Here is a 27,117-nt window from a genome sequence, read left to right on the forward strand (position 1 = left end):
GGAAAGTGCTCAGGGCCGATGCTAACAACTGTTAAGAAAGTCTAAAAATAAAAGTGATGTCATGTTCATGCCCTGGGAGTTCTTCCCCGTCGTTAAGGGCAAACTCCGGAATAAGACCTGGGAGAGAGCCCTCACCAGGACAGAGCACCAAGGAAGCCGGGATGGTTGGTTGCCCACGCGAAATACCCTGACGACCTGTAGGGACACATGACACCTGGGTCTTTCCTGCAAAGATGTGTTCATAAGGGTGCACGAGTAGTACTGTTCATTCATCAGTAGTGATTGTGGAGGGCTCCCTGTGTCAGCACGAACGTGTGTGTGTGCGCCCGCGTGTGCATGTCTCTTCCTCGGACAGTTCATCTCTTACTTTGCTCATTGCTTGTAAGAATCAGAATCTGATATAACATCACCTGTCACCCGAAAAAGTGACCTAATCTCAGTCAACTTTGAACTAGAGATTTTACATTTGCAAGTAGACTTTCCAGACTTTTGTAATCTCATGCTAAATAATAAGCAAATGTGACATTTCACACATTTCGGTGAAGCGTTTGGGGGCTGCTTCTCCCTCTTCTGTCCCGAGGGGTGCTGTGTGGGCCGCGATCAGCACTGAGGATCCCTGGATTACTGTAAATATTTTAAGCACATTACCGAGACTGGTCGTACGGGAAACTCGAGTAAGCAAATACTACACGGAGTAAGGACCTCTCTGCTCTGTCATTTGGAACCTCATTCCAGATCCTAAATTCAGGGAGGGTTGCTTTTTTTCCACCGGCCTTCCGTGATGCCTTCATATCACGGACAAGCTCATTCACATTCAGAGGGAGACACTGCAGACTGGCAAGCTGTTCAGCTTCGTGCCCCACAGGATCAGGCCTCTTATGAGCTATTTTTAGCCACGTAATGATTATCCTTATTTAAGACTCTTTTCCATTTTCTTTTTGCTTTTTTTAATTTGCACCGAGGAAACAGAACTTGGGTTTTAAAACCGCAGAATTTTTGTCTTTGGACCCCCAAAGAAGTAGTTACTGTTTGTCTAGCAAACAAACTAAGTGACCTTTTGTTCTTGAATCTCAGGAGCCTCGCTCTACAGCTGAGTTTAACCGAATTGCTGAGTGTAGGATAGTGTGAGGGGTTTCTGTGGTGTCCCCCGCCCCCACGGTCCCTTCCCCAGATTACCTGTGCTGTTCACTTGTGCTGCTGAGAGTTTTAGAAATACGCTCTTGGGGTCTGCCCTACGTTCATGCTCATGGTGACCTTCCTGATGCTTGGAAATACGTCTGTTCCACTCTGTTTAGCTCTTCCACTCTCTGATTTTCAGATGTCAGGGTGTGGGCAGATATTCTGGAAGGGAAGACACCACTGTGGGCAAGTGACTGAGGGGGCCTCAGGTAAAATAAAGTGCACAGGTAGGGGCTGTTATGGTATTCCAGGTGAGGAATAATGAGGGCCTGATCCAGGGAAGCATCAGAGATGCAAAGAGAGAATGACTGGGGAGCACAGCTGAGTTGGAATGGACGTGGTGTAGAGACGGAACCAGACAAGTAGAAAAGTCTATCCATCTTGCCTGTCCATTATTTGTCCTTTGAGAGCCCAGGTACTTTGCAGAAGTGGGCAATACTTCAGAGAGTCAGACATTATCAGAGTCAAAGGTGACTCTGTGCCATCCAAGATGGCGGCCAACAGCCATAGGGGGTTACTGGGCACTTGAGAGTCAGAACCCAGTGTAGTGTGCACACTGCATTCTGAAGGCTTAGTAGGAAAAAAGAATCTGAGACATCACATTAGTAATATATGGTGTTTCTTACATATTGAAATCATACTTGGGATTGGTCAAGTTAAATAAAATATATTATTCCCATTATTTTCCATTTCTTTGTATTGTTTTTTAAGTGTGCCTATGAGAAAAGTTCAGATTGTATATGTAGCTTGAGTTGTATTTCCATTGGACAACACTGTCATAGATCGTCTTGTCCAAGCACTTGTGATTGACTATTCATGGAATTGTAGACTTTCAGAAATAAAATGATCTGGGAGCCCAACATCCTCCCCTCTGGGGGAGGAAACCAAGGCTCTGACAGGTTACATTCTGGAACCTGCCTGGTGTTCCAGGGGTGGCGACTGCCTGGGGTCCATGTCTTTCTACTCTTCCAGTATTCTTTTCAGGCTTATTTTGTCTTTCTCTGGCACTGAGTAAATCTCTCTTGGGCACGATGTAAGCGATCCACCTTGAGTTTATTTTGAAAATTAACTGGGTCATAGTGCAATATGACCAATATGTTTGGTTTTGCTTTCCACAGTTTCAATCACAAGGCAGAACATCATCTGTTTCCAGCAATTGATGCTCTCGTTTTGAGCAATTGGTAGAGGGTCCACAGTAGCCTAACGCTGCGTCACAACGCCTGTGTCACTGACCTCACTTCATCTCATCACGTGGGCATTTTATCATATCCCGTCATCACAAGAGGAAGGGTGATTGCAGTGTAAAAAGTTATTTTGAGGGAGAGGCCACATTCACATTAATTTTATTGTGGTATATTGTTGTTACAATTGATCTGTTTATTAGTAGCTATTAATCTCTTACTGTGCCTAATTTATAAATTTAACTTTATCACAGATACATATTACGTACAGGAAAAACACAGTATATGTATGTATGTATATATATATATATATATATATATATATATATATATATATATAGGGCTCAGTACTATCCACGGTTTCAGGCATCCACTGGGGGTGTTGGAACGTGTCTTCATGCATAAGGGGGGCTACTGTACTTGAGATTCTGTTATATTTCTTTGAACCTAATATCTAACAAAACCTACTTGCTTGAGTCTTTGTCATCTGAGATCGTCAGTCAATATTTGCAGAGAGGATCTTCAAATATTATGCACCTGCAATTTATATTAAATGAACCTTTGGCCCCGTGCTGCACGGTCTAGAGAGAGAAGCTGGCAAATCTTACCCACCCCTTTGACAACCTCCCTCATGACCAGTGGGCATTTTGGTAGCAATTTCCTCTTCCCGGACACCGGTCAGTAATTAGAGTCGAGTTTTTTAAAGACACATATCTTAAAAATGTTTCCCTCTGAGTGTATATTTTCTTCATAATGTAGTCCTCAAATGGCTGTCCCCCAGAAATGGAGAAAGTAAATACAGAAGAAAAAGTAACCCAAGGGCCATGTTCAAACACCATTAGGGTGTCCATGGCACTGAGTCTTGTTGGGAAGGCAAGGTAGGTTTTGTTACCGGGGGATAAAGCTAGGCTTTTTAGATCGTCCCTGAACTTTGAGTTTTTGGGAATTTCTTTTAACACTGATGAAATCGTGGGCTGTGATACCAAATACAGTGTGGGTAACCAAGATGATACTTGTGCTGTCGTTAGCAGTCTGATACCTTGTTCCATTGGTGTGTGGTTGTTTTGCTTTAAGGGGAAGATCTGACTCTCAAGCTGTGTCTGTGTGATAGAAAGCTATGTTGTCTGTAGTCTGTGGTCTGTTTCAGCAGAGGTCTTGGCTTTAGGAGCATGGCTATGGGGTATGACTGAAGATACCCTGCGTAGGAGAGGTATCCCGTGGTTCTACGTCCACCATAAGGCTCTTTTAGGCAGAATGTGGACAGGATGTATCAACGCCGTGCCAGAAATACCACGCAGGGCAGATGAGACCTTGGATGTGGCGATGGCCGTGTGAACTCAGTGCTGCGGCATCACGCTGTGAGGTCAGCACTGTAGTGTTGCACGGTGACAAATGTCTAATGACATGTATCCACCATTATAGAATCACAGAGTACTGTCACTGCTCTACAGGTCCCCTGGGCTTTACCTGTTTATCCTCCTCTGTCCCCGGCCCCTGGCTACCACTGATCTTTTTAGTGTCTCCATCGTTTCGCCTTTTCCAGAATATCATTTGGTTGGAATCCTAGAGGACGTAACGTTTTCAGACTGGCTTCTTCGCTTAGTGATTCGCATTTAAGACACTTCCATGCCTTTTCACGGCTTGATATCAAGCTGTTTTTTAAAATCCCTGAATAATGGTCTGTTGCCTGGATGGACCACAGTTTATTTATCCATTAAGCTACTGAAGGATATCTTGGTTGCTTCCAAGTTTTGGCACTTATGAATAAACCTGCTGTGAAGGTCTGTGTGCAGGTTTGTATGTGGACATACATTTTAAACTCCTTTGGGTAATCTGATCATATAATGAGAGTATATTTAATTTTATAAGAAGCTGCCGAACTGTCTTCTAGAGAGGCTGTGGCATTGTACATTCTTACCAGCAGTGAGTAAGGATTCCTGCCGTTGCGCATCCTCACCAGCATTTGGTGCCATCGGTGTTTTGGATTTTAGCCGTTCTAATACTTGCTGTCCTTTGCAATTCCCTAATGACACGTGATGTGGAGCATCTTTTCATATGCTTCTCTGACATCTGTATTTCTTTTTGTATCTAAATACAAAGAACTCTTCAATGTTTGTTTCAGAGAGAGAGAGAGTCAGAGAGAGACACACACACACACATAGAATCCGAAGCAGGCTCCAGGCTCTGAGCTGTCAGCACAGAGCCTGATGTGAGGCTCGAACTCATGAATCGTGAGATCAGACCTGAGCCGAAGTCAGATGCTTCACGGCCTGAGCCACCCAGGCACTCCTACAAAGAACTCTTCAAACTCAGCAATAAGAAAACATATAACTTGATTTACAAATGGGCAAAAGATTTGAACCGGTGGTTCACCATGAAAGATATGTCTTGCAGATGTCTTCTCCCAGTCTGTGGCTTGTCTTTCATTCTCTAAGTGTCTTTTGCAGAGCGTATGTTTTCCATTTTAACAAAATGCAACTTATCAATATTTACCTTCACAGATTATGCTCTTGTTGTTTCAAGTTTTCTTTGATAATATTTTGTCTTAGCTTTTTGAAACTTACATGTGTAAAGTTATTCTAGAGGATACTTAAATTTTTTTTTTAACGTTTATTTATTATTTTTGAGAGACAGAGACAGAGCATGAGCAGGGGAGGGGCAGAGAGAGAGAGAGAGAGAGGAGAGAGAGGGAGACACAGAATCCGAAGCAGGCTCCAGGCTCCAGGCTCTGAGCTGTCAGCACAGAGCCCGGCACAGGGCTCGAACTCATGAGCCACGAGATCATGACACTGCGCCACCCAGGCGTCCCTGGAGGGTACTTTTAAATTGTGAGTAACACATACTGTTTTTTCCTCTTAACACAGGCGAGAATTAATCAGTACATGAATCCTTTTCCTCCCCGCTCTTGGCCCCGCAGACAAAAAGAAGACTGAAGGTTGGCTGTCTGACTCCCTCCCCTACTGCCTTCTCTGCTGAAATCACCTGAGTTGGCTTCTGAGCGTGTTCACTGTTTTCTTTGCTCACCAGGCTTCCTTGTGTACCACTCTTCTTGTTGCAGTAGATCCCCCAGGATCCCCAGTGACCAGCTGGGAGTGTAAAGGGTTTCTCCGTGTCCCTGAAAATGCTTTTATGTCATCCTCCCAATTAAGCGACAGTTTTGCTGAATACAGAGGTCTGGCCTCCAAACTCTTTTCCTTCAGTGCTTTAAGGAGATCGCTTCATTATCTTCCTGTACCCAGATTTGCTGATGAGAATCTACGTCCATCAGACTCTTGTTCTTTTGCAGCTAAGCTATTTTCCTTTTTGATTAGTTTTTAATGATATACACGTCCTTGGTGTTCTCAAGTTTCAATCTAATGGATTTTCTTTTGCCCATTAGTTAATTGCTCGGTGCTGGAGGGCCCTTTCAATCTAAGAATGCTATCTTTCTTTTGGGGGGACGTTTTCATCTTGCCTTGTCAATCACTGCCTCCCCTGTCCTTCCCCCCTCCTGCTTGCAGCTTCCTTTACATCAATGTTGGCACTTCTGTGTCCCTGCCCCCCCAGGGGTTTCTTAATTGTATTTATATTCCTTATCTCCTAATGCCCCATTTGGGCGTTACCTGGCGTTCACTGATGCACTCTTTAGCTTTGGTTTTCCTTTCTTTAAATTTTTTTTCTCCTTGGTTTTTAATATCTACCGACTTTTTATTTCAACATTTATGTATTTCATTTCCAAGGTCTCTAATTGATTCTTTTTTTTCAAAACACTCTAGCATTGTGTAAGGTCCTGAGCTCTCTGCTTTCCTGGAGGATGTGAATTACACGTTTCAAAGTATTTTTCTGATTGTTTTATTATTGGAGTGTGAGTTCTGTTTGTTTTCTCCTTTTCAAGGTGTTCATGCACCATGTAGTTCTGTGTGATTCCAGAACTCATTTTTTAAAAGTTGGTTTATTTATTTTAAGGGGGTGGGGGATGGGCAGAGAGAGAGGTGGTTTTTTTTGTTTTTGTTTTTTCTCAGTTGAGGGTCCCTGGAGGGGGCCAAGCAAAGCTGCGGGGGATGGGAATCATCCACACTGTCTTCAGTTGAGTGCAGAGCAGGTGAAACGTGCTAGCAGGTGCCTGCAGGGATGGTCTGCTCAGCTCCTCACTCCTTCCACATAAACAGCTCTGTGTCCCACGAGCCGGAGGAAGCTCTCTGCAAAGGAAAAGTGTGGGTCAGTTTCCAAAGGGCCAGAGTTTCAGTGGTTTAACCCTGGCCAGGTGTCCCAGGGGACCACATTAGCCACACAAGTAGTCTATCCTGTGTTTATCCTCTCTTTTCTTTTGCTTAGATGCACACCTGCTGGTTGCAGAGGGGAAGTCACGCACAGCACTCTCTTTTTGTTTGATCTGTGCTGTAGCTTAGGCTGAGCACAGTCCCGACTGTAGGCAGGGATACAGCCCAGATGACTCTAGTCGGACCTTTTGGGTTCCGACCCCGACACATCCTTGCTGGGCGTCCATGAGGAAGTGAGTTACCTGACTCCATGAGCCCCGCTTTCCTCGTCCATAACATGCAGGTGGTAATAATACCTCACTGACTACAGAAAGACCTTAACTATAATAACATATATGGAGCACCTACCACTACCCGAAACTTAATGTCATTCATTGATTATTGTAAAATTAAGAATTAAAAACAATGACATGATATGCTCTTGTAATTATTTCGAGAATAATATGCTAGGGATTATAGGGCTCTGACCCTCCTCCATTTTATTTTATCCATACCTAGATTGTTAACTTTTCTTCATGTAATATGAACTCTGTATGGATACCAAAGTCTTTGTCTGGAAAGTCAAATGACAATCGTAGTGGGCTTAATTAAAAAAAATTTTTAAATGCTTATTTATTTTTGAGAGAGAAAGAGAGAGAGACAGCCAGGGGGAGGGGCAGAGAGAGAGGGAGACACAGAATCCGAAGCAGGCTCCAGGTTCTGAGCTGTCAGCACAGAGCCCGACACGGGGCTCGAACTCACAAACTGCGAGATCATGACCTGAGCCAAAGTTGGTCGCTTAACTGACTGAGCCACCCAAGCACCCCATAGTGGGCTTAATTTTTAAAGAGCATTGCAATATTCTGCTCACATCACCAAATGCATGGGAGAATTTGCTCTTGTGAAACAAACCAGTTTTCCACCTTATTATGGTGCTTTGGAAAACTTAGAGGAATACAGGGATCACATACCTCCCTGCGCCCACCCTGGTTACTGGAAGGGATATGGGGCGTGCCCAGTTGGCCCCATTGCAGACTCGCACTTTTAAACCAAAATTATGCTAAGCTGAGTAGCAGTCTGAACATTAGTAGGAATGGATGTTTTTCCTCTTGGAATCCAAATTGTCATTTTCTCTCATCACTGTACATGGAAGGTGTGACCACCCCTTACACTCCAGACTCTGCAACAGTTTAAGGATGTCTCTCTCTCTTTTTTTTTTTTTCTTTTACAACCTTGATTTCTGCCACAGAGCACATCTTTCAGGGACCTTCTGGCCTCTCAGCTGATCTTGGAAATACATGACTACATCGTAGTGTCTCTGGACCCTCAGGGGAAAATGTTCCCACTCCTTTTGCACTGGAAATAAAAAGAACAGGTCCATTCTGTGCTTGGAACTAAGGCACTAAGTAACCTGAGGTGCTTGGAGCCTAGAGAACCACTGAGAATTTCTCAGGACAGTGTGAGCAGCTGTGAATCTCCCGCTGTGTGTTCTAGCAGGAATTAAAATCGTACGGACGGTTTTGCGTGGCACAGGGTCTAAATGAACAGGTTTCCACATCTTAAACTTTTCCCTTTTACGTTTACATGTATTCATGTGTTTTTTTTTAAGTGTAAAAAATTGTTTTTCAGAGAGAGAGCTTGCATGGGGGGAGAGAGTCAGAGGGAGAGAATCTTTTTTTTTTTTTTTTTTTTTAATTTGAGAGAGAGAGTGCGGGAGAGGGGCAGAGGGACAAAGAGAGAGAATCTCAGGCAGGCTCTGTGCTCAGCATGGAACCTGATGCTGGGCTGGGTGCCACTACCTTGGGATCATGACCTGAGCCCAAATCAAGAGTTGGACATTCAACCAACTGAGCCACCCAGGTGCCCCTCTACGTATTCATTTCTTAAAAAAAAAAAAAATTAATGTTTATTTTCAAGAGAGAGAGAGAGAGAGCGAGCGAGCAGGGGAGGGGCAGAGAGAGAGGGAGACAGAATGCGAAGCAGGCTCCAGGCTCTGAGCTGTCAGCACAGAGCCCGGCCTGGGGCTCAAACTCACGAACCACGAGATCATGACCTGAGCTGAAGTTGGACGCTTAACCGACTGAGCCACCCAGGCGCCCCTCCACGTGCTCATTTTTAAACACTTGCCTCTGCTTTCGTAGGTCACTCAGCGGTGGGCTGCGGGTCATATGCACGTTGTACGTTGGCTTTAGCACTTTTCCGCTGTAGGAGGTGAAGCCCTGTACTGTCTCGTACTGTCTAAGCTTCTGGTTGGTGGGCATTGGGTATTTATGTACATGTTCACGGCCTTAGTGCTTCACTACTCTCTAAAATGGGTATAAATAAAACCCCTTTTGCTAAGTTACTGTTGAAGTGCTTGAAACATTACTTAGAGCTATAGCTTCCTAAAAGTCTAATGATAATTTAGTAACCATAAGAGTGTTTGTCCATGAGAAGAATTTAAGATAGGTGTTTCTTTTCTGTAACCTGAAAATATTTTCTATGTTAAATGCAATGTAAATGTTTCTATACATTAAGATTTTTTTTTTCTCTTCACTAATATTTTAAAATACGTTTGTGGGGGCACCTGGGTGGCACAGTCGGTTAAGCGTCCGACTTCAGCCAGGTCACGATCTCGCGGTCCGTGAGTTCGAGCCCCGCGTCGGGCTCTGGGCTGATGGCTCGGAGCCTGGAGCCTGTTTCCGATTCTGTGTCTCCCTCTCCCTCTGCCCCTCCCCCGTTCATGCTCTGTCTCTCTCTGTCCCAAAAATAAATAAACGTTGAAAAAAAAAATTAAAATACGTTTGTGGGTCCCGGTTGTTCCGGAAGAGACTTTTTGTGTTGTCTTTCTCAGTATGAGAATCTAAGAAGGGAAGGAAGGAAAGGAGGTTGTCAGGCAGGCAGGAAGGGTCTTGCCCTAGAGAAAAGGTGGAAAACTTGCTGGAGGGCAGGTCAAGGACTCGGTGGTGCCCAGTGGTCAGGAGAGGGGGAGGAGCGGCCTGAACGCAGGAGCAGTGGGTGGAAGGGAAAGTTGAATTGCGTGAGGGCAGGTGTGCATGGAGAGTGTGCTTGAAGGGAATGTTGCTCTCCCTCTTCGATGGAAAGTAGGTTCACCAAGGTGGCCTGGAGATATCCGAGGGAAACCGATGAAGAGCGAGGGCCAAGCTCTGCCAGGTGATAGGACAGCCTTCTGCTGCTAACACGGGATTAGAGGAGCACAGGACAGACTTCCTGCCCCCAGTCACAGACTATGGAGGATGAAATTTCCGTTTAAAAGGATGCGAGAAGATACACAGTTTAAGGAAGACAGTGGCTCTTCATGAGGTTTGAGGGACCATAGGGAGAGAAGTAACCGTTGGTTTGTTTTCAGGAACTGAAAACAGGCTCATTTGGAAATGGGAAATCTCAGCATTTTAGATGTAAGGAGAATGAAGTAGAAACTGGTGGAGTTTGTAATGTTAAAAGAGGAACGTGATCGTGCTGTGTGTGATGAGCTCCGGGCTTAAGTGAGGTCAGCAACGGTGGGAGAGGAGGTATCCGCGTGTGGTCTACGCACTTTCTGGGAAGTGTCCTCAACTGGGTCTAGGTTCACGTGCAGATCTTCAGTTCCGTACCTTAGGTCAGTGGCGAATCAGCTAGAGGGCTACTGGGGGCGACATACACGAATGATGTCGACAGGTGCAGAGGCTGCCTGGGGGAGCCCGCGTTTGGTGTTTGACAGAGAAGGACATCGGTGAGCCTCTTTGTCACACTCAGCTTTGGATTGGAGGAGTACCTGAAATAACATTGTTTTCACTGAAATCAACAAATATCGATTGAAACCTTCCCGTGTATGATGCGTGACCTGGCTACTTTGTGGGTAAAGGAGACACGAGATACTACACAGTTCCTGTTTCCTGGGAATTGACCATCTGGTTGGGGGAGATAAGACCCAGACATGTGAGGAGGAGGTAATAAAAATAAAGAATATTTGGAGACAACAGCAGGGCACCCACAGGGCGTGATGAATTGCGGAATGAGTCACGAGGATGGTAAATGAACGCTCGAAGCAGAGCCTGGTGATACTGTGCTTTTCAGAGCAGGGTTTGAGTGAGGTGGTTATTTTTTGGCTTTTTAAAAAGTCAGGGCAATTAAGGTGTAATTTACATACCATGGAATTCACCCTTTTTAGGTGTGTCGCGTGGCTCCGTGATGTTGACAAATGCACACACCTGCGTGCAATCTAGACCCCGACCAGTTTTCATTTGCCCCAAAGTCCTCCCTTGTCCTTTCGTAGGCAGTTCCCTGCCCCTCCTCTCTCCCAGCTCCGGACAAGCACTGTCCGGTTTGTTCCTGCTCTTTTGCCTTTTCCAGACGAATGGAATCCCGTGTATCTTGCGGTCTTTTTTTGTGTTTGGCTTCTCTTGCTTTCTGCTTTTGAGCTTTACCCGTGTCTGTCGTTTCTTTCGTTCCTTTGTACGGCTGACCGGCATTTTATGGTATGGATATACCACAGTATGTTCATTTGTTTTCCCGGTTCCTTGAGTTAGGTTTCAAAGGATGGGCGGATCTAGATGGAGGTGGTGGTGGCGGGGAGGGGACAAGGTAACTCAGAGGTAGAGTGGCATGATTTGAAACAGAGCACGTTTCCGAGATATATCCTGAGCAGCAGTAAACCAGAGAGGAAGCCTCCTGAATAGGCAGCTTTATCTGCATTTTTATTATTGATCAACCCAGCTTCAGCCTTTCCTCCCCCTTCGTAACCAGCCGGCAGTAATTTCTCCCCGCCCTGGACCCTGTCATTCTGTCCACTCTCTGCCCATCTGTTTGCCCCTTCATCCCTCCATTCTGCCATCATTTATTCACTTGTTCTATTCATTCATCACTCAGCCTTCAAAGTGCTGGGCACTGAGTTAGGATCAGGCGAAACAAATTAGAAATCAAAATCCCTGCCACCTAGAAGTTCTTAGTTTAGTGGGGGACATGACAGGAAAGCCAACAATTAATAAAACCCCTCATCACGTAATGATTTGAATTATTTAACTTTCGATGTGGGTTCTGTAGGGCAGGAAGAAGGCACCCTCCGTGTTGGTGCCTTGAATATCCTGAGATCAACACGTATAAAAGATAATTTAAGTTGAAGCCATTTAGATTAGTTTTGATCTTTGGGAAAGAAAAGAAACCCAGTTGTATACATGTTTATTTTTTGCCCTTCTTGGATGCCATCGGGGAGAAACTTTGGCCAAGATGGGGAGCCTCGAGCAGGCTGATTTAGTGGGTGTGGGGCTCAGGGAAGGTCACAGCTTTCAAGCTTGAGGTTGCTTGAAATCTGCTTGTGGTTGAGAACATAGTTTGAAAAATGCCAACAAGCAACAATCTATCGTAACGCACCATGGTTAAGTCTATGATTTAAAAAATAAAACCATTAAATTCTACCGCGTGGGGGTGGATGGACAAAGGCAGCCAGGGTATCCCTGGATTCACTCGTTTAGTGCTGAGCCCGGGTGCTGTGAGCTGTAGTCAGCCGTAGACCCCTGCCATGGTGGAAGTCCGTGGTGTGGTGCTAGTGATTGACGGGGAGCCCCGCTCCAGCAACCGTGGCACTCTGGTTGAAAGGAAATTCTGTTGCTTTTACACTTACTGTGCCTTTCCTTTGCGCCTGTGCACATGTCCCTGCAGACCTCAACGGAGGGACTCCTCCTCCATGGGGCCCTTCTTGGTTAATCAAGATTAACGGGCGTTTCGTTCGTTTCCCTGAGCCACCCTGGCATTTTATGTGTCCCACTTGTTAATCCTTGCCTACTTCTTTCAAACTTCTCAGAATTATTTACATGCTGTTTTCTGTAGTAGACACCTTCATGGCTGTATTTCTCATTGCGGGTTTCTTTGTCTTATTTTCTTTGGATTAATTTCAGAATTATAGAAGGGTTGCAAAGATAAGACAGGTTTTTGGTATGTCCTCTAAAAAAAAAAAAAAAAAAAGCCAGCCTCAGAATCGGTTGACAAATGCTTCATCTGCTGTTTTACGAGGACTCTAGCCTGGGAGACAGTGTGTCAGATCACTCTCCAAGAACTTTCTCGAATCTTGCCAGTTTATAGGGGATTATACGCAAAACGGGGAGGGGTGTGGGTGCTTGAAAGCAGCTCTCCAAGGTATGATTGCATGTCACAAGCAGTAAAACTTGTTGTTTTGTAAAAATTAAGGATTTGTTATAAATTTGTTGCAAAAACTAAGGATTACGGATTCCCTGGTAGATGCACGAAAGACCCTTGGTTCGTTTTCACACATTATGTTTCTACCATATCTGATTGTTCAAAAATATTGCCTGCAAGCCGCCACTTAACTGCTTTTCTGGTTCTTCTTGTGTTTGGTTTCTCTTTGAGGTCACTTGAGACAGTCATCAGGCTCACATCAGCCCCCTACTGCAGTTGGGGTGTAGAGATACGTTCGTCACCCGGCTTCCCTGATTTTAACGTCTTGCTTAACCGCGAGGCATTGGTCAAAACTAAGACACTAACATTATTGAAATACTAATTAACTAAGCGACGCGTTTTATTCGGATTTCACCAGTTTTTGCCCTAATGTTTTTTTTTGTTGTTGTTGTTGTTGTTCCTAGATCCTGCTCAGGATCTCACACTGTTTTTGGTGGTCATGGTTCTTTTGTCTTCTCTGATCTGTGACACTTTCTGCCTTTCCTTATTTGAAGAGTACTCATCAGTTATTTTACACAATGTGCTTCAGTTCGGGTTTGTCTTCAATTTGGCGTTTTCCCCTGTGATTAGTATCTGCCCAACTGTCTTCCAAAGTGACTAGTATTAACATTTTGCGTTCGTATTTCCCCCAGCAGTGAGGGTCCCTGTTGCTTCTTTGCATTTGGTATTGTTGATTTTACCAACTGTAGTAGGTGAGTGAACAGTGGTGCCTCATGGGACTTTAGTTTGAACTTTGAATTTGAATTTTATTTTTCATGTTTATTTATTCTTGAGGAAGAGAGAGACAGAGTGTGAGTGGGGGAGGGGCAGAGAGCAAGGGAGACACAGAATCTGAAGCAGGCTCCAGGCTCCGAGCTGTCAGCACAGAGCTGGACGTGGGGCTCGAATCCACGAACCGTGAGATCATGACCTGAGCCAAAGTTGGACGCCTAACCAACTGAGCCACCCAGGTGCCCCCGCTTTTTTTTTTGAAAGAGAGAGAGGGAGCAAGTGAGCCAGGGGCAGAGAGAGAGAGAGAGAGAGAGAGAGAGAGAGAGAGAGAAGCAGGGCTCATCGGAAGCAGGGCTCATGTTTTTACCTGAAGCGGGACTCGAGCTCACCCAAAGCAGGGCTCGAATTTACCTGATGTGGGACTCAAACTCGCGAACCGTGAGATCATGACCTGAGACGAAGTCAGATGCTTAACAACTGACCCACCTAGGTGCCCCTGAACTTTAAAAAACATTTTTCAATTTTATTCTAAGTAGGTGCGATGCCCAATGTGGGGCTTGAACTCATAACCCTGAGATCAAGAGTCATGTGCTGTAACCGACTGAGCCGGCCAGGCCCCCTGTCTGATACTTTGTGAGCCTGCTGTTTGACTTTGTCATCTGGAGGGGGTTCATCTGGGATCCATTTCATCTTGTATGGGCCTTAACTGTAATGAATGCTTATTGAAAATCTCATGTAAAAGAAAATATTTTCCCTCCACCCTTCTAGGTTCTTGGCTGAGACCCCTCTCCTTGTAACAAAAGAGCAAATTAACAGGAGTGAACAATTTTGTGTGTGTGCCCTCACAGGAGCCCCACAAAGTTGGGAGACTGGGAGGGCAGCCAGAGGACCAGTGCCCGAGCTAAGGAAAGGGCTGGGGCTTCCAAGAGGGGAGGCAAGTCACGGGGAGGCAAGCAAGAGGAGAGGAAATATTTGGCAAAGGCTCCCCCTCAGGTGATGAAGTTACTTCTGGCCAAAGCTCTCTTCCGGGTACGGGCCCCATTTCTAATAGAAGTTTCCCTTCCAAAGGCGTCGCCGCTGTTCTGTTTTCAGAGCTTTTCCCGTGTCTGCAGTTTCTCAAAATAATCAACTCAAAATAATGCTTATTTCCAAGAGGCACGCTCTGGGGTCGTATACTCTGCTGCCTTTCACTGACGAGGGAAGAGTCTGGGCTTCCACGGCCGGCAGACTTGAGGTTGAGGTCCCACACTCCGGTCACGAGATCTTGGGAAGTCTATGAAACCTTTCGGACTTAGTGCCTCGACTTATAAAACGTGAATAGGACCTCACGATCATTGAGAGCAACTAGATGCATGGCACCTAGCGTTCAATAGTTACTCCATAAGTAACTGCTTTTATTGTTTTGGTTATTGTCAGTTGAGTGAGTGAATAGTTGAGTGAGTGAATGGTGTAGTTGTCACGACCTTGTAAGTACATCTTAATAATAGATGAAAAAGATTCTAGTGGACGGTTTTGGTTTTCTGGGTCTCCTTTCTCGGCTGCAGAGGGGTGGGCTTGACCTCTGCAGTGTGGTTAGGCTGAGAGATGGGGCCAGTCTAGGGGGAGGGGAGCTGGGAGCTCCTTAGAAATCAGTGGTGGTGCGGGGAGGTTGGCCTCAGGCGGACATCGGACATCGGACACCGACAAGGGTGTTGCTTTCAGATAAGTCTTCTAGCCAACGGTTTGCTTTGTGTGGTTTTGGGGATTTGTGTTTTATGTTACCATAGAAAACAAAGCCCTTGCCTCCCCCTCCCCCCCCAAAAAAAGAAAAAAAAAAAGAAAGGAAGAAAGAAAAGAAAACGGAAGAAAACCAAAAACTAACACAAAAGGAGACTTCAAGTCTAATCCCCTGAACCCTCCCGAGCCTGAGGGGAAAACAGGAGGTTGCAGAGACCAGTTACTGGCCAGGTTGATGACACAGGAAAGATCCAGGCTTCACAGGCTTGACATGTCCTTGGGCCACCTCTCAGTAGACCACTGGTCCCTCCACACTCTGTATCCACTCCCAGTGGAGTCCTTCCACGCTCCCAGTGGCCAGTTACCCAAGCCAGAGATCTTGTCTCCAGCCTGAGGGGATCTCTCTTTTAGAAGAGGGCCATGGGTCCCACTTGTCGTCCTCACCCGTGGCTCTGTGGCTTCTGTCTTGGCCTGGACATCTAGTAATGACCCCAGATGGCCTGTGACCACGAGGGTGCTCGTAGATGCATTAATGGCTTCGGGTTTGTACTAACTTTATCTTGGTGTTTTTAACACTGACCGTGTAGTTGCAAAGCCTGACGCTATGAGTCTGCATGTCCTTTCCTTTCCACTTTCAGACCAGGCAACTGAGAGAAAAGCTTGTGTGTTTCTTACAGGACCTTACTGAAGCCACTAGAGGACTCCAACACCACCAATACCTGGATACTTTTTTCTCAAGTCCTCTGTGGGTGGCAGAGATCCAGAGGTGCACAGGGACCTTTGAGCCCGCTCGCTTTGCTGCCATCGAATGATAACTGCAATTGCCCAACTGGGCTTGGTTGGGGTGGGGGGGTGGACCTCATTGCTTCTCGCCCACCTTGAGTCAGCTCCTTTCACACTTTAGGACTCGCAACTTGGACTATCCCACTTCTGGGAATCAGTTTCTCTCTTCGTTGGTATTCACGGTGTCTTCATTGGTGTTCATTCATCAGCTTGGGCTGCTATAACAAAATTTCATACATTGGGAGGATTAAACAGCAGATATGCACGCATTTGTCTCCGTTCTGGAAGCTGAGGAGCCCAAGATCAAGGTGTTGACCAGTTTGGTCCTCCACTGAGGGCCTGCTTCCTGACTTACAGCCATCCGTCTTTTTGCCGGGCCTTTACATTTTGGAGAGAGAGAGAGAGCTCTAGTGTCTTTTCCTCTTTTTTTTTGTTTTTTTTGAGTTTATTTGTTTAAGTAATCTCTATGCCCAACATGGTGCTCGAACTCACAACCCTGAGATCAAGAGCCGCACGCTCTGCTGTCTGAGCCAGCCAGGTGCCCCTCCCTTCCTCTTCTTATAAGGATACTAATCCCATCATGGAGGCAGCCATCCTCTGGACATCCTTAAACCTAATCACCTCCCATAAGTCCCACCTCCAAATACCATCATAATGGAGGGTAGGGCCTAAAGACAGGAATATTGCGGGGCACAAACTCTGTCTATAACAATGGGGATCTTTCATATAATCTCCTGGAGTTTTCCTTTATAATTGGTCATTATACTTCCATGTGTATGATTTTCTGATTGTCACCACCGTAGGCCATGGGTCCGTGGGGACAGCCCGTGTCCCCTCTGACTCACTGTTGTGTCCCTGGTGCTTGTTATATAGTAGATACTCGATAAACATTGTTGAATGAATGCCGGGGGCTGAAAAAATACAGATTTGAATGCGACTTGGTTCCTGTTCTTGAGGAACTCGGGAGAGGACGGAGATCTTTATAGAATATTTTCCATACCACGTGATGGATTTTATTAAAAGATATGTGTGATGTTGAGAGGCGACAGGGAAGAGAAGAGTGTCCGTGCCCCCTGGGGTGGGAGAGATCAAGAAAACTTCACAAGAGGAAGTGATGCTCGTATAAAGTGTCCTTATGTAACTGAAGTGATGAATGTGAAATGAAATAAGGCCGGGGACAGACGTCATAAACCAGGCTTTGTGCGTTTGCATAACTACGTGTGATCAGGTTATTACTGTTTTCGGCCTTTACCTCTGCTTGAAAAGTTTGCTGCAATTCACAGCGGTGATCCCCAAATGCCAATTTGTGGACTGGCTGAGGCACAGTCCCGGGACACGGAACCTGGGTGCCTGATCTACACTGAACCAGCTCCCCAGGGTATCTGACGTACCACGGAGAATGGGGACCACTGATGGGAGCTGTGGCTCTCAAGCCGAAGCAAGCACCAGGGTTCTCTTGCTTCAAGCTGTTCTTTATTTAGCGATGAATACAGTTTAGGCTGAATTGTGATGGACAGACATGAATGCTTTCTGGCTGGGGATGGGGTGAGGGCAAAGGCATACCAGCCGCAAACTGGCTTCGTGGCCACCAGGCCACTGTGTTTGAGGATCAGGGTGTCTTTCTGCGTGGGCGAAAGGACAGGACTGATTTAAAGGTGCCCTTTAAAAATAGCTCCTCTGCTACCCTGGTTGGCCATGGTGCTAGGCCCTGGGTCGGCCGCCCAGCAGGCATATGACTTACTGGTCTAACCTCTTTCGTTGCCTTTCAGGAGGGAGTAGCTGAGTCAGGCTGGGCACCAATTAAAAGGACTGTAGAGGGGCTTCCTTGGTGAGATGGTTCTTTTTCTGTGGAGTGGTCCACCTTGGCTGGTAATACTGGGTTAGAAGACGCTGGTTGAACCCAGCTGTGAGAGTAGAGCATCGGTTGTGCTGGAGAATATACGGGGGGAGAAAGTATCTCTAAACACAATTCAGACGGCCTTGTAAATTTTGTATCTACCTCTGCCGGGAACTCACTGGGTGACCTTGAAAAGGTTTCCACCTCCTCTGCGTCCAGACTTTTCACTCGGACCAGGCTTCTGCACAGGGAGATTGGGAGCCACCTCTGTCTGTGTGGCAACCACATTTCCCCCCAACCTGAGGGAACACGCGGTCTGGAGATATTTTTTTCTGACCTGTTTCTTTTTAATCGAAACTTGTCTACTAATTTGGTTCCTTTGGTAGCCGGTTGCATGGAAGTTTGGGGGTTTGCAAGAGTGGAGAGCTTGAAGTTGAGAATGTCCAAGGCGATCCGATGGCAGGGTTGCTCTAACCCAATGAAAGTTACCAGTTGGCTGTATTTATCACGGGTAAGACACCTCCTAAAAGCATAAGGGCTGGAGGGGGGCTGCTGCCAGGAATCCATTCATTCATTTATTCATCCCTCTATTTGGATGTTTACTGGTTACTTGCAATGTGCCAGGCACTGAATTAGGTGCCGGGGATATCCAATGGAGGATGTAAACTTCTGGCCCCGTGGAAGACAGACAGGTGGACAGGCTCTTCCGGAGCAGTGGGTGAGTGCCAGAGTGGGGAAGGTAGAGGGAGCACATGTGAACATCCCCCGCCCAGACCTGGCGGCCAGAGAAGGGTTCCAGGAGGACGCAGTGTCTGAGACTGAATGAGGACCGAGTCATGCCTGGGAGGGCGCTGGGGCTGCCGGGAGTGCTCAGGGCCAAGGGGACAGTGTGAGCAGGAGCTGAGAGAGGACTAAAGCCTGCGAGGAGGGGTGCTGCAGGCTGGCTGGTACTCGAGAGGGAAGACAGAATCTGCTGGAAGGCCTGGCCTCGTTACACATTTTGACTCTTCATCGACAAGGCGACGGAGAGCCCTCGGAAGGATCTTGAAGGGCCGCAGTGAGATCTGCACTAGAGAATTCTGCCCCTGGTTTCACTGTGGAGAGCGGCTTGGAGGTGGGAGCGGTTAAGGAAGCAGCAACGGGAGGGCCATGGGGGCGAACCCGGGAGAGTGGCCGTGCGGGTGGAAGGAGGCAGATGGCGTGTGAGAAACTTGTCGGAAGGCGGGCCGAGGGAGAAAGAAGGGCAGGCTCCCTGCCGGGGCGGCTGGGTGGCTGAGGAATGTGGAAGAAGAGAGAGAGAGAAGTGCTTTTATTCGTCGGCCGTGTTGGTTCGAAGTGGCTGCAGGACGATACAGAGCACGTGTCTCCTGGGTGATTGGATCTGCGGGTGTGGCCCGTGGACATGAGAGATTCGAGGCATTGACTGGTGCTCCTGGGACCCGAAGCTTCAGCGAAAGATGAGGAGGCAAAGGAAGGTGACAGAAATGTGTCCCGAACACAACTTTCCTGAACGTCCCCATGGAAGGGACAGGCAGGGGAGGAGAAAGCTAGAAGTGCTGTGGAGAAGCGGCCAGGGAGGTTGGAGGACACGGGAGGCGGGAGGGGCGTGCTCCAGACGGAGAGTGGCCAGCAGGGCTGAGCGTGCCAGGGCCCCAGGAAGGCGAAGGCCGCAAAAGTTGGATTCAGCAGCAGGACGTGTGGAGACCCTGAGGGGAGCAGCTGGGTGGAGGGCCGGGGACAGAAGCCCGAGAGCAGCGTCCGAGAGGACAGGGATAGGGGAGAAGCCCACGGGCAAGTGTAGACGGTGCTTTCAAAAAGCTCATCTTCGGGGCGCCTGGGTGGCTCAGTTGGTTGAGCGTCCGACTTCGGCGCGGGTCACGATCTCGCGGTCTGTGAGGTCGAGCCCCGCGTCGGGCTCTGTGCTGATGGCTCGGAGCCCGGAGGCTGCTTCGGATTCTGTGTCTCCCTCTCTCTCTGCTCCTCCCCCACTCATACTCTCTCTCTCCTTCAAAAAAACAAACATTAAAAAAAAAAAAAAAGCTCGTCTTCAAGGGAGGGATGAGAAGAAGCTGTTGAAAGATGAGAGAAAGTACAGAAAATGGAGACTGGAAGAGGAATGCTACCTGTCACATCGGGACCGGCCCTGCCCTTGGGGGCTGAATTAAAGCTCGAATTCACGGGCATTACTGGGAAGACCCACCTGCCTCGGTCAGCTCTCCTTCCGCCCAGCTCTGCCTTCTTCCAGATGGTGCCCTCAGCTCAGGCCTCCAGCAGCCTGCACTCTCCGCTTCCCATCCCTGCGCGCGCTGGGCTTCTGGGCGGCTCCCCCAGGCCCCTCAGGATCTGAGTGGGACCCTTAGCACCCAGGCCCTGCCCGGGCTCGTCACCCTGCACGCCAACAGATAAGGCTGGTTCAGGCCCACACCTTCTGGATCGTGAGTTTTGAATAGATGCACAGAATCCTAAACATCACATATTACAAACAAACTCAGGATGTGGTGTTCCGTGCAGTGTTTCATTGTGGTTTTTAGGCTGGGCAGTCAGTTACTGGTACTTCCAAGTGTGCATTCTGGGTGGGGAATGTTCTGGGGAAACCATAGAAAAGGTGTGTTACCCACAGGTACACAGCCTTCCCTCCTTCCCTTTAGCTATGCTTTGATTCCCCTGCCCCTGGCTTCTCTCATTCTGGCTCCTGGCCTGTTGGATCACGACTCATTCATTCATTCATTCATTCATTCATTCATTCTCTCTGTCCACAGAAATATGTTGAGGATCTGTGTGCCTGGCTGTGATTGGCACTAAGGAGTCAAAGGTGAACAAAATGGGATTTTTTTGCCCTGTGAGGGCGATGTGACAAATGCTCCCACACGACCAGGCACACACCCTGCAGTGGGAACTGCACAGAAGGCAAGGGAATGTACCAAGGGCAGGGCCGGCCTCTCGGAAGAGGTGGCATTTGAGTCTAGCTTGGAGACGAGAGTTGGATTTTACCAGGCGGCTCAAGCTGAGCCTATACTTGGAATCCCCTGTGCCTCTCCCGAACCCGTCTCCCTGCTCCGCACCCACCCCATCCTTGGAGGGTCAGATTCTGGATCAAGGAATCTTAAGGGTTGAGGAGCCGGGATCATCACCCTTCCTCGGAAACGTCTTATGTCTTTCTTCCAGGTAACATATTTCAATTTTAACAGCCACTGTATGGCTAATGCCTCCCCCCGAGCAGTGGCTTTCACAGGGTGTGTGTTCCCCGGCTGCTATACTGTTGTGCCTCTCACAAGGTCATGCCACCTGCTTGATTGGTTGCAGCCCGTTACCACCGCTGCCAGATTGTCGGCAAAGCGATGGCCATGTTGAGGAGGGACACTCGGCAGGCAGCGGGGATCTGTGAGGGACCTTAAGAGCACCGTGACTGGGTCGAATTCACAAGCATAGAAAAGTATCTCAAGGGTCATGCTGATATTCTCAGTATCAACGCCAAATTTCGCTAGAGCAGGTCTTCTATCTTTAAAGCTAATTACACTGGGGAAATTGATAGCCCCAGCAGGTAATTGATGCCCTGTAATCCTGACAGTATGATACGGTTGGTTTTGTTTTTGGTTTTTTTTGGTGACATAACTTAAAGAATAATTTACAGAGAAAACAAAACCTGGGTATTCTTTCCGAGAGGCCTTTTTCAGATAAAGAGGAAGAATGTCTTTGAATTCTGATATAAAGTTTTGTTTCTAGACTGTATTGCAGACAAATTAGTCTCGGCGGGATGGGAAACCAAGTTTTGCAAAGGATGGGGTGTACGTGAGCCTTCGAAGATTCCAGCATACAGCACGGCTGATGATAAACATTTGTCAAGTAATGAGAGAACAAGTGAAGGGGGTTTCCCTTTGATTGCAGGGGTCAGGCTGCCCTGAAGGCTGACGGTTACTATAACCACAGCGGTTTTCTGCTTTTGAATTAAGGCCGGGAACGCCCTCTCCAGTTAGGACCTACAGAAGTACAATCAATGGACAGCAGCTGCTGCTGGTTTCCTCTCTTCTTCAAAGCTAATTATTCCCATCTTAGGACTTGGCAAAATCTGTCTTTATGGGGAGGCTTAGTTATGTTCGCCACCCGGAGCTCTCTGGAAATCAGACATTCTCAAGTAATTGCGGGACACCCTCTGCTGAGCAGTCCAAGGTATCTTTACTCTCCACGCACAGACACAGTTCTGGCTCTTTCTTGTAGGTCTTATTTGCCTGGTTGCACCCTGGTGGTTCAGGACCGGGTCCCTATGCAAGGAGGCATCATTCTCCTTCCCAAGGAGCTCTGGGGGAGCCCTGAGGTCCGGACAAGGCTGATACGATCAGGTGGAAGGTGTGGGTAGAGGAGATGCTGTGGTTCATCTCCTCATTCTTTCGGATCCAAGGTCCCCTATGAAATGTCAACACCCGGGAAAGACTCAGTCCCCATTTGGCAGAGCCGATCGACTTGAGAGGACCGTGCGAGAAGGAGGTGCTGATGATACGTGGGCTGCAAGGAAGGAGGGAAGCCGTGCCCTCTGGGCCAGAGAGACAAGTGAGCCCCATGCTTTGCTTCTTTCCCACCCTGCACCCGGACGCTTGAGGGAGGAGGTGAGTTGACTTTTATGCACCCGGTGAAGACCCTTACTCATTAAGCGTTAAAAATCCACTGAACATGGAAGCAAATTTGTAAAAGCCAAACTCTTCGTAATTATGTGTATTTGGAAAACACGTTCAATTCATGACGGTAATTCCGAAATGCCATCTGAATCGGAAGCTTGTGTTCCAAATATCCAGTGAAGGTAGAAGGAGTAAGAAAAGAGGTGTCTTCACTGTCACCTTTGCCTCATATCGAGGTCTAGGGAAATGGGTGTGGGATTAGAAAATGGGGATGGTTTGGGGCACCTGGGTGGCTCAGTCGGTTGAGCGTCCGACTTCGGCTCAGGTCACCATCTCGCAGTTGACCGAGTTCAAGCCCCGCGTCGGGCTCTGTGCTGATGGCTCAGAGCCTGGAGCCTGTTTCAGATTCTGTGTCTCCCTCTCTCTCTGCCCCTCCCCTGCTCATGCTGTCTCTCTCTCTCTCAAAAATAAACATTAACAAAAAAATTGGGGACTGTCTGATCCAGAGGAGGAGGATACAAGGGCATTAAGAGGAAAAGGATCAGCTCTTGAAATGTCACAGTAGGGAAACAACCAAAAGGCCCACAAGAAAGTGGATTAAAATCGAAGCGAATGTTTGCCATTAGGGAGAGCTTCCTGCCTGTGCTACATTGTGAGGTTGGATTGGGCTTTTCAAGTAAGCCCATCGTCTCTCCTTCTGTGAATAATTTGAATATATCGGGTAGAAGGCATCACACCGGGGCTGTGCGGCCACCTAGGCGTGTAAGACAGGGTCTCTGGCCTGGGGGAAGCACAAAGGGGCGTGGTGTGGAATGGCTTGAGTTGAGGGGCATAGACTGGGTCATCTCTCAATACCATTCACTGGAGAGAAGGAAGTACTCTTACAGCACTTTTCAAAAACCAGTATGGCAGGGAGTACTTTGGCTCCGAGGTTTGTAACTGGCCTGGCTTGTGTTAATTAGTCTCCGTTCCTCCAGGTGTCTCCATAACCTTTCCCAGTGTTCTCTGGGCTTTGGATCTGGCCCCCATCGCCCTTCTCTCTCTCTCTCTCTCTCTCTCTCTCTCTCTCTCTCTCATTTTTCAAGTTCACAACAAAATTGGTTGAAGTATAGAGTTCCTTAATCCCGCCCCCTCACTCTCCCCCACCGTCAACCTCTTGCACCAGAGTGGTACCCAGCAGTGACACATCAGTACTGGCCAAAGTCCATGGGTTACATGAGGGTTCTGTCTTGTCGATGTGCATTCTGTGGGTTTTGACAAATGTATAGTGACGGGTCTACCATTATGGTATCACAAGGGATAGTGTTACGGCTCTAATATTCCTCCGTGTGCTGCTTACTCATCGCTCCCTCTCCCTAACCCCTGGCACCCACCGATCTTTTTATTCTCTCCAGTTTCACCTTTTCCAGAATGCTGTATGCTTGGAGCCATGTACGGTATGCAGCCTTTTCTGATTGGGTTCTTTCACTTAGTGGTATGCACGTAAGGTTCCTCCCTGTCTTTTCGGGGCTTGATGGCCCATTTCTTCTTAGTGCTGAAGAGTATCCCAGCCTCTTTCTCAGGCCCCTCTGAGCTCCCCTCAGGCCGCCTCCCAGGCCCAGAGATAGCGGTAGAGGAGCTAGGGATGTCTAGAGGGTCAGTGTCGTGTCTTCTGGACCCTGAATTTGAGAGTCGCTCCTGGAGAAAAGAAAAATCCCTTTAAAGATCCATGCCTTTGTGAAATTTATGAATTTTTTGAATCCTCTCTGGATGCGGAGATGAATTCCTCGTTAACGGTAGGACCGTATCATCCTACCTTTGTAGCAATCGGGGGCAGTTCGCTAGTTTCAGGCTCTGAGCACCCAGGAGCAGGATGACTGGAACTCATTCCCACTCTTGCCTCCCCCCCGCAGACTCCTCCCTGCCCCGCCCTGCTTTCTGTGTTGGCTGCTAAGGTCTGCCTGTGGCCGGCAGGCTGCTGCTGTCGGGCACCGCACAGTGGCCTCGGTTCCGGGACATGAGCTGTCCCATCAGATGGAGGGGGCTGGCCTGGATGCAGACTGCCTTTGTTGTCACTCAGTTGTTGGGATCTGCCTAATTTATTGAGGTGGAGCTGGTATGTCTTGTGGCCAAAGACAACACTCCCGCTGGAATGAGAGAGGGCCCTCTTTTCCTCTGGAGTTGAAACGTTTGATCGGGTTCCCAGAATAAGTTGGCCCTGCCCTCCGGGGTTCCGGTGCGACAGGATAGGGGGCCATGGAGATGCCTGCTGTGAAGATCCTGTTTCTTGTGTGTTAATCTTGTTGAAAGACATTTTTCCCCCCAGTGTGCACCCAGTGGATATTTACTGGTGACTAGGTTTGTAGGGGAGCAGAGTAAAAATTCTCAAAGTATACTATTAGGGTCTTATTAATGAGCTCTGTTTATGGATTCGGTATATACTAAGCCATTGCCTTAAACTCTTGTCTCTCCCCAAATAATCTTGGCCTTATTTTCAAAGACTGTCTAAGGGGGAAATCCTCCTGTCTCTTAATGCTTTGGGACAGCCCTCATGGTGCCTTGATTTGATAGTTGAAGGCAACTAATTGCACATCTAAGAATTTTAATTTCTGATTATAGATGCAGAACGATACTGTGATTCTCCTGCAGTGTTGCAAAAGGAACGGCTCAAATATAGAAATAATGGGCTTTTTGCACACGCGCAAGGAATTATAACACTTGGAGGAAGAAAGCGTTGTCGTGTCGCCTGATTTTAGTACCTTCAATTATAGTTTGCAAAGTCACATACCGTCTCGTGGAATTGTTATTCAAAACCCTTTCTTCTTTACTTTTCTGTCCCCTGCCTGTGCTGGCATTTATGCCCTTTTCTATTTTGATCTTCCTGTTAAGCTCTCTTTTCTGAAAACGGTTTCTGGAAACATCACCACCGGCTAGACCAGCAGGCTGGCTTTCATCCCGTCTCTGCCATGATACGCTCTGTCTACTGAAATATTGACTTAAAGTCTGCAGGCTTAGTAATAATGTCTATTGTGTCTATTTACAGAAAAGGAATTTGCCACGGCTTCATTTCCTTTTGGGGAGGAAGGAGATGGTCACAGACATTTGTGTATCACTCCCTGCATGATCTTTACGAAGCATGACAAACGTAAAACAAAATGATAAGATCTTGGGCATTCAGGGCTCAAAATCTAAGATTAAAAAAATCTAAAGACCAGGGCAAATAGCTAAGCTGAAATAGGAAGGAGATGGTAAAATCGATAACCTGGAAGAGTAAATGGAAAAAGCGATCCAAGAGAACGATCGTGTTTTGTTTCAGGTTCTTGTAAGGATTATTCCTGACCTTCAAAAAGACAGAAAACACTAAGCCAGGCACCACGAAGCTTGGGTCAAATACGGTCCCGCCTTTGAACCAGCGATGATAACTGGGGAAAAAGATAGAAAAAAGTTAAAAAAAAAAAAATTAACGTACAGCCATGAAACAGGATGGACTGCCTTACCATCAGGAGGGACCATTGACAGCGGAAGTAATAGAATTTTCGTGTTGCGCTGACACCTGGTTATTTTTTCAGCAAGTTGCAGAGGTTAGGGTATTTTCTGACTCCAAATGGCCAAAGAGGCTGACCCCGTTAGCATAGTGCTTCTCCAAAGTAAATGAAACGTGAGGGGGAGTCTTGTGCACGGCTCCCGCTGAAGCGATTTGGTTCACAAGACGACTAAAATACAGGCTATATTTTACGTAAGATACAGGCTGCTTTGGAAACTGAAAACGCACCTCAGCAGGCTCAAGGGGTGTGGGGGGCACGCCTCCCACAGGCAGACGGCCGGCCCGTGGGGCAGGCACAGGCGCGGGTTGCGTGCAACTGCTCGGAACAGGAGGAAGGAGCACTGTGCGGAGTTCTGTGGGGAGCACTGCAGGGCTGTTTAATGATGGCGGCCGTCTGCCTGACGATTCCCGCAAGACAGTTGGTGTGCCCAAAGCCCTCCTGAAAACAAAGAGGTTGTTTACTATACAAAAGCTACAGCATAAGCCACGATATTCGGGGACTGGTGGCTAGAAGGGTCTATTGAGCAATGCCCTTACTTCCCACTGACACATGATTTGATTGTTCAGAGACCATCTGCCTTCCACAGCCATAGAGCTGTGCTCAAAATGTATTAGGTGCCAAAGTAATCCAGTTAAGGGAAGCAAAGCTCCGAACTTCTTACTGTCCATATCCGCTCCTGGCCAGGTGGCTACTGGAGGGCTCCTTGAGGCCTTTGGACCTCAGCAAGAAACAGAGGTGGGCCATTTCAGGTGCCGTGTATCAAGTTATATCAGCAAGAAGGAGGCAGGGGCCTTGGGGAATGAAGCATCATAGACCCACAGGGGACCAGTTCAGCCAACTGGTCACCCACTGGCCTGCCCTCTCTTGGACCCCACAGGGTTCGGGCAGGACACGCACGGGTGCACCCCATAATGCCAAACGGATCTGTTTGTTAATTCAGTATACCAAAACAAAAGTTAACTTTATGCTTGATTTTATGTGAAGCGTTCTAGTAAGTCAAATAGTTGTAGTGAGAGTATCTTTTATACCTGCCGTCAGACTTATTTTTCAGAAGATTTGCAACCTGATTGGTAATGTGATCATCTAACTTAAAAACTAAGTGAGTCTAGTTACTATTTCTGATTCTGATTTAAGCTCAAATGTGGCATGGAGTTCAACCCACTTTCC

Source organism: Lynx rufus, unplaced genomic scaffold (genome assembly GCF_022079265.1).
Source record: "Lynx rufus isolate CCGP_SWC_20201006 ecotype Redwood Valley unplaced genomic scaffold, mLynRuf1.p SCAF_1, whole genome shotgun sequence".
NCBI lineage: Eukaryota > Metazoa > Chordata > Mammalia > Carnivora > Felidae > Lynx > Lynx rufus.